The 8,684-nt window shown below is 31.5% G+C and overlaps 1 long non-coding RNA gene across 1 annotated transcript; it reads right to left on the minus strand.

Annotated features, from left to right (window-relative positions):
• Positions 1-1,003: 1,003 nt before the first annotated feature.
• LOC113321844 lies at positions 1,004-1,621 on the minus strand. Its single transcript, XR_003346889.1, has 4 exons — positions 1,421-1,621; positions 1,297-1,329; positions 1,154-1,186; positions 1,004-1,048 (listed from the first exon to the last, which is right to left on the minus strand). It is a non-coding gene; the product is annotated as an uncharacterized LOC113321844 (long non-coding RNA).
• Positions 1,622-8,684: the final 7,063 nt, after the last annotated feature.

The following is an 8,684-nucleotide window of genomic DNA, read 5'->3' on the forward strand; positions in this document are numbered from 1 at the left end:
TGCGTTTCATGCAGTTCAACATCTCCTAAGAATAAGAATAGATAAAATCATTATCTATACACTATTAAACTTTAACATACTGCCTACATTACAACAAGTCGGAACTTAAAACTTACCGTCATTGCGATGCCCAAGGACCGCAATTCACCTTCAATACCAATAAGTTTACCGCCCATAAACCCCATATCGTCTTCGATTTTGTTTAGTTTAAGTGTATTCTCGTTATCTCTCTGTTTAAGGTCATAATGTGCAATTGCTTCCATTCCAACTTGCTTCTTCGACATATGGGATGAGTAGCCACGAATCCCACCACTTTGTTTTCTTCCAAACACCTCCTCTAGTTCAGCTGAAACCATATTACTAGAACTTGGTTGTTTTCCTTTTCCTTTGTTCCTCTCTAGAGCCCCTGATACTTTGCCCTACATTTAGAATAAAAATATGTTGCTAGAATAAATATTATTTACCAATGAGATCATAAATACCCAAAATAGTAGGTGTTGGTAGATATATATACAAGTTACTTGTTACAAATAAAATAACTTACATTCACTTCAAGTGCACTGGGATGGACAGTCCCGTCACGTCTTAAATGTCCATATATCCACTTTGAGAAAGAGTTGAATTTCTACGAGATTCAAAAACAAAATCAGATTAAGAATATGCTATTCAGCTACACTAACATGAATTAAAAACTACCAGAAAACATGGAAAAGACATGTGAAGTTGTGCACAAAAGCAGCATCTCCAATATTAAAATGCTGGCAGAAAAATAAGTGCACTCAACACTTCTACAACAGCAAGAACATGTTAAAGATCATACACCTGTATCATATTCATGAACCTTACTCTCTAAGCTAAATATCAAACACTTTAACTTTCAAAAACTCACACACCAACAGTGAAAAACCAAAGACATTAACCCTTAAATGGAATCAGTTCATAAAAACATAAATCAAACACACAACTTGCAAAATATAGAGAGGGAAAAGAAAACAAATAGGGTTAGAGGTAATACATGAACCTTCAAAGATTCTACTTCAATCTTCTTCTGCAAATTTCAAACACAGAACAAATCAAATTTTAAGGTTTATCAATCAAAATAATTTCAAATTATAAAGAGGAAAAAAAAAACAAATAGGGTTCGAGGTAATACCTGAATCTCCAAAGATTTTACTTCAATCTTCTTCTGCAAATTTCAAACACAAAAATTAGAAATCAAAATTGTAGGGTTCATCAATAAAAATAATTTCGATCTACAAAGAGAAAGAAACAAACAAATAGGGTTAGAGGTAATACCTGAATCTCCAAAGATTTTACTTCAATCTTCTTCTGCAAATTTCAAGCACAGAAATTAGAAATCAAAATTTTAGGGTTTATCAATCCAAATAATTTCGATTTCTGTAAACAGTATATTTCTTACCTGAGGATAGAGATTTCTAGGGTTTCTAATTCTTCAATTGAATCTTCTTCTGAGAGTTTCAAGCTAAGAGCGAAAGATTTGTAAATTAGGCTTTTTTATACGAGTTTTTAGGTCAGCAAATCATACACCAATTGAAGTTTTTTGGTTTAATTTCTGGTTTCGATTGATTTAGCTTTCTCTTACTCGATCTCTATTAATCGATTTCACTCATCTTTCTCTGGTTTTTTTTTTTTTGAGCTGAGAAAAGTAAGGTTCGAGAAGAAGAGAGAAGGCGATGAAAAAAGTGAGAGAGAGAGAATTCGACGAGTGGTTTTATTTAGTAAGGACCAGATTTTTATTACTAATACTGTCTAAATTTCAAAACAACCCAAAATAAGGTGGGAACTAAAATAAATGGTGGGAATTAATGTAAATCATCTTTCAAAATGATTTGGTGTGAGACAATGATTTAGAGGGGGAATTTGAGGGGAAATAAATGTTGGGGGAAATTTTAGAGGGAAAATAATGTGAGAGATTTAGAAAATTGGAAAGGGAGGGAATTTTGGGGGGAAGTTTAGAGTTTTGGAGGGAAATACAATGGAATTATAATGAAAAAGAAATGATAAATTAGATATGTATTAAAGTTATTAAATTTTGTAGAGACACATTTTAAGACACTTTTAAGAGTAGTTGAAAAATCAGAACTAAAGCTACTCATATTTTTTGTTTGAGACTCTTATATGAGTGGAAGCACTAAAGAAATATATATGTGTCTCGAACCAAAAAATCGATATGCCTCGAATCGGGCCATATGGTGTAGTGTTTACTTAGACAAAAGAGTGATGTTTTTCATGGTTTTAGAAGTTTTAAAGCATATGCTGAGAAACAGATTGGTAAAAGCATCAAAATATTAAGAACTGATAGAGGAAAAGAGTATACTGTAGTTGATAGTATCATGGAAGAAAATGATATTCAACATCAGTTAACAACTAGATATACTCCACAACATAATGGTGTTACTGAGAGAAAGAACAGAACTATAAGAAGAGCAAAGAATTTACCCGAGAATTTCTGGGAGTTATGTTTTTGATTGTCCAGTATATTTACTCAGTATATGTCCTACAAATAGTTTGAATAATAAGACACCAGAAGAAGCTTGGAGTGGTACAAGACCAAGTGTAAGACATCTGAGAATTTTTGGATGCATTGCATATGCACATGTACCTAAATATCTTATGAATAAGTTGGATGATAAGAGTGAGAAGTGTATTCTTGTTGGTTACAGTTCAGTAACCAAAGGATATAAGTTGTTCAACCAGAAACTGGAAAGATAATTACAAGTAGAGATGTGATATTTGATGAAAAATCACGATGGAATTGGAATACTGGATCAACAAGGACAGTTGATCCACATACTGGATCAACAAGGAATATTAATCCACATAATACTGGATCAACAAGGACTGTTGATCCACCTACTGTTGTCAGAACAGTTCTAATAGTAGTTGAAGAAGAAGTGCATACTCAAGACAATGTTGAAGAACACCATGAAGAAGCAAGAACTGAAGTAATACCACAAAAAGATACTACAAGACCAAGAAGAGATTATATCCAACCAGCACGTATGAATGATTATGTTTTATCAAGAGATGATGAAGATACTGATGATGATGTGGTGAACTTTGCATTATTTGGAGATTGTGATTCTGTATCTTATGAAGAAGCTAAAGAACAAGGTTGGATTCAAGCCATGAATGAATAATTGAATTCAATTGACAAGATAATACTTGGAAACTTACTACACTTCGACCGGGTAAGAAACCTATTGGTGTTAAGTGGGTTTGCGAAACAAAATACAAGTCAAATGGTGAAGTATATTGTTTGAAAGCGATATTCGTTTCAAAAGTATATAGACAGGAATTGTCTTTAACATCCCAACAAGGTAAAACCACTCACTAATTAATCATCAATCTTTCCTTGTTATTGTTTTTGTTTGCTACTTCAATCTATGCCCAAAAATATATAAACCTAATTAACAAGCTTTATTTTTTTTTCCAAATATTTGTAACTTGTATTAGTAGCTCCGGTTAGAGATCAGGATCTTTACGTGGCGATTCAGTTACATAGATAACAATATTCAAACAATTACATCAAATTTCTCATTCTGAAAATAATTAACAAGCTTAATTAACAAGCTAGAGACCCACTATAAACGTACATTTATATAGCTAAGTATACAATTACTACTAATAAGAAACATACAGTTTACATACAAGTATCAAATTATATAAGTTTAAGATTAAACTAAACTTCACCTTTCCGGATACAGGAGATCTCACTGCACTTGAACTATGAGAAACACACTTCCTTTTGTTCTTTGCTTCCATACCGACAAATTTTTACTTTTATTTTCATATTCATATCTTTGTTCTTGTTCTATATGAAAATGGACTTTTCTTTGTTGTTGTACTATGTTGCGCAAAAAAATGTTGGACAAGCATCATTAGTATAAGTGGTTGCTTTTATAATTTACATGGATATTCTATCTCGGAATCATAAGCACCAAATATTTACCACACCAACTCAGTCGGTAAGACCTCTAGCAGACGAGGTCTAATCTTTTTGATGTAAATGTGTTGGTATTTTCTTGTTTTGACAATTAAAAATATGCTTTCAGTATGGAGAAAAAGATGCATTAACTACATTTGAAAGATTAAGGATAAAGTAATCAAAGACCAAGCTAGAATTTTGTTGATAAACTTGATAAACAAAAATAAATTGAAAATTCAATTAATGCAGTTTGTTTTTATTTTATAGATAATTTATTACATTTGGGAAGATAATTGGCTCTTTTTCTTTTCTTTTTTTTGATTGCTTGCATTGTGGAGCTTTGAGAGTGCAGGTAACTATAATGTCACTTTATATTACTAGCTCAATTGTTTGATATTGATATATAAACTTGAATGTCATTTACTCACATCAAAATATATATGCTAAATTATGATAAACAATTTAAGTCTTGATTTATAGATATTTTTTTAGTAAGCTGTTTGTAGATAAACCAAGTAATCAGCCACATATCTAATTTGTAAGTTGTTAAAATCATCCAACTTTAAGAATCCAAATATTTTTTGACATTACCACGAAGTCAACAAAATTTATAGCCATTAAGGTGAAAAAGGCGCGCAAGAGTGGAAATATAGTATAAATATGTGAATTCATTATGCTTAATGGTATGATTGTTTTATATAAAATGTATTTTCCGCAAGTTATCGTTGATATAATATTTTACGTTGATGACCTTATACTTAGTCACATCAACTTAGTCTGATGTTTAGGATGTTCCATGCATAAGTTGTTAACCACTATGAATTACACCAATCGTTCATTATTTTGGTTCAACTAACGAACTAGCCAATCCATTTGGACATGTTTACCGAACTTGTCTAGAAATAAAGATCCAATAATATCCAAGTATTTAATCTTTGTATTTTCATTTATATGGAATTCAATAAATAAAATAAAAGTCTGACTTAAGCATACGTCATAGAAGGTGGATCTCTATGTACAATCGTGTACAGCCATGCATATTTTATACGTCAGAGTCTTCTTAAAAAGTAATGGCCAGAGTCTGTAATACTAACTGTCCCTAGACAGTTCAAGGGAAAAACTTGAGGGACATTTGGTTTTCCCTAGTCATTCGTCCCACAGTTAAGTTTTCACTAAAAAGTTTCAACTTATAGTAATAATATGTTACTGAAGCAAAAAATCAACTAACATCTTAATGTTAATATTGGTGAAACCTACGCAATTGATAAAAATAAATAAATTAAAAAAAAGCATAAAACGTTCACCAAAATATATCAAAATTAAGTCTTGGGTCTTTGACAAAAAAATTATTTACTAACTAGGGAAATTATGTTATTGCTTTACCTACGCAAGCTTCAAATAATCGATCAAAGCCTGGGTTCCTTTATCACCCCGGCTCTACAAATACCTACATTATGTGTCAGTTCCTCGAATTTACATATTTAAACTGGAAATAATAACTTAAGATTGTTTTTTCATCTACTATTAAAAAAATTATTAAAGAAAAAGAAGGAGAACCGGTATCGTTTTCCCAACTCTATTGGTCATCTTTCTATCATGGGTGGAGTGAGGGGGTGGAACCGTGGTTACTTGCAGTCATTAAATTTTGATTTTCATTAAGAAAAGGCTTAGGTTTTAGGTAATTTCGATTTTTGTGGGTGCAATTAAAAATGGTAAAACTAAAATTTGTACCGGTAATGATCACTTGAATTTTATTTATCGTTGCAACCGGATATATGAAGATCATAATGTGAACAATGTTTAGCTACGAAATTGATGTGTTTAGAATGAATGCTATAACGAAAATGGAAAGCTTTTACATCATACAAATTTCTTTAGTACTTTAAATTGTAGCTTAATATGGATCAAAAAACAAAAACAAAAAAAAATCACCATTGTTGGAACGAAAATTGTTTGAACCCATAACATATTAGTTTCCGTTCCGTCGCTGCTTTCTACCATCACCAATAATAATGGCATATTTTAATGCAGTGTGGTGCTACTAGATCCAAACAAAAATATATTCTTTTTTTCCATGTTTTCCTACATGTATGTATGTAATGACTAGCGTGGTTAATTGTACGGGGTTATGAAAATTATGTTCATCCTTTTAATTCTCACAAAACATATAATCTGAACAGCTTGTTATTAACCAGATAAAGCCGTAATCTGACAGTAACATATGACTATGAATTACATAGTTTCTAAAGAGAATTTTTTTATACTGTCACAATAACCGTGGTTATTTTGATCATACGTTCTGGCATAGTCAATATGTGTTGTCATGTTGTATTTATACCAACCATGACGACTTTTAATAGTCAATCAAATGTCGTCATGTTGTATTTATGAAGAAAAAAAATTCCCTATTATCCCAAATTTGTCAGTAGTCAATGTATCTCGCATGGCCTAAAGTTTATCCCACAACAACTAATTTAACATTATGAGTTAATTCCTGCCAAAATTTTCCATTGACTATTATCGTACGACCGTGGTTGTTTTTCTATTTACACAATTGCGTGGGTAATTGTAATCTTCCAACCGTTGCAATTCAATCCTAATAAATAATTATGTAAGAAATAATTGAAAGGTGATCCTTTTGGGTTTTTTTCTATCCAAGATTGTTGTAAACTTGATTTATAATTTGAAGATCATAATGTGCACAATGTTTAGCTACGAAATTGATGTGTTTAGAATGAATGCTATAACGAAAATGGAAAGCTTTTACACCATACAAATTTCTTTAGTACTTTAAATTGTAGCTTAATATGGATCAAAAAACAAAAACAAAAAAATCACCATTGTTGGAACGAAAATTGTTTGACCCCATAACATATTAGTCTCCGTTCCGTCGCTGCTTTCGACCATCGCCAATAATAATGGCATATTTTAATGCAGTGTGGTGCTACTAGATCCAAACAAAAATATATTCTCTTTTTTCATGTTTTCCTACATGTATGTATGTAATGACTAGCTTGGTTAATTGTACGGGGTTATGAAAATTGTTTGACCCCATAACATATTATGATATATGAAGATCATAATGTGCAAAATGTTTAGCTACGAAATTGATGTGTTTAGAATGAATGCTATAACGAAAATGGAAAGCTTTTACACCATACAAATTTCTTTAGTACTTTAAATTGTAGTTTAATATGGATCAAAAAACAAAAACAAAAAAATCACCATTGTTGAAACGAAAATTGTTTGACCCCATAAAATTCCCTATTATCCCAAGTTTGTCAGTAGTCAATATATCTCGCATGGTCTAAAGTTTATCCCACAACTACTAATTTACCATTATGAGTTAATTCCTGCCAAAATTTTCCATTGACTATTATTGTACGACCGTGGTTGTTTTTCTTTTTACATAATTGCGTGGGTGATTGTAATCTTCCAACTGTTGCAATTCAATCCTAATAAATAATTATGTAAGAAATAATTGAAAGGTGATCCTTTTGGGTTTTTTCTATCCAAGATTGTTGTAAACTTGATTTATAATTTTGGTTTCTATAACCACGGTTGGTATATGGGCTAATTGGTCGGGTTAATGAACACGTGATCCGGAAAGTTCCATCTTCTTCACCCGATTTTTTAATGCAGCACATCTGTAATTTCAATGTGTGCAAATAATTGATGAAATTTAGTCAATTGCTTTCAATTGGTGGTATATATATGGGCCTGGTGTGGTTTTAGTCGACCCGCAAATCTGTCTTTCCTACTCGATTATCTGAAGAACTCTGTTATGAAATATTAATTTCTTGATTGATTGATATATTGGATATTTTGAAGAACTATTAACTGTTAGTTTGCTTGTTCGATTATTTTAGAATGAAATTCCCAGCCAAATTATTCAATTATCTTGAATTGTATATCAATTTCATAAATTATTATTTCAAAAAAGGTAATTCTAATTTTTTTTCCACATATGTTGTGACTGACATGGTGCAAATTTCTTGTCTCATAGAAGGCTGACTTTGGGTCGGCGAATTATATTTTGAAGGTTAAGTAGGCTACTTAACCTTAATAACCCCATTTTTCTTGTTGGGCTTGAGATGCGGGCAGTTATTTGGGTGTACCCAAGCTCATTGGGGAACAGTGATCAAGATAAAGTAGGGTAGTTCAAAGTAAATTACAAAGCTTGTTATCCATATATCTTTAGTAATGCGTAATTTGTGCCTCCTGGTTAATTAGTATTAATTTGTTAAGTAAATATTTTGATTATTGTTTTGGTTATAATTAACTTATGAATCCTATTAGGAAAAATATTGGCAAAAAAATGGTTTAATGAGAATTTTGTAATGAAAATAAATTACTCTAATCAAACAAACGCTTCTCAAAATAGAATAGGACAGGATTTTGCTGGTTTAATTCTTCAAATGACAGAAGGAGTTCAGAGATTTAGAACTGAGGTTATGAAAAGTCAGCATGCTCGACTACAGAACATTTCCGTCAAGATTGTATAATAACAAAACAACGACCCCCAATAATCAATCAAATGTCTCATGAATATGGGACAGAAATTCATTCAATGCATGTAATGTTTATTTAACATATTTTGAAAGGTTTCACCTATTTCCCATCCCCATTCTCCGTGAATTTCGTCCCCGACCATACAAGATTTTGTATAACTCCTCTTAAATCGGGTAAATAAAACTCACCCCATTATATGATTTTCGTCTTCATCCACCCACCG

This window comes from Papaver somniferum, chromosome 11, assembly GCF_003573695.1.
Source record: "Papaver somniferum cultivar HN1 chromosome 11, ASM357369v1, whole genome shotgun sequence".
Taxonomy (NCBI): domain Eukaryota; kingdom Viridiplantae; phylum Streptophyta; class Magnoliopsida; order Ranunculales; family Papaveraceae; genus Papaver; species Papaver somniferum.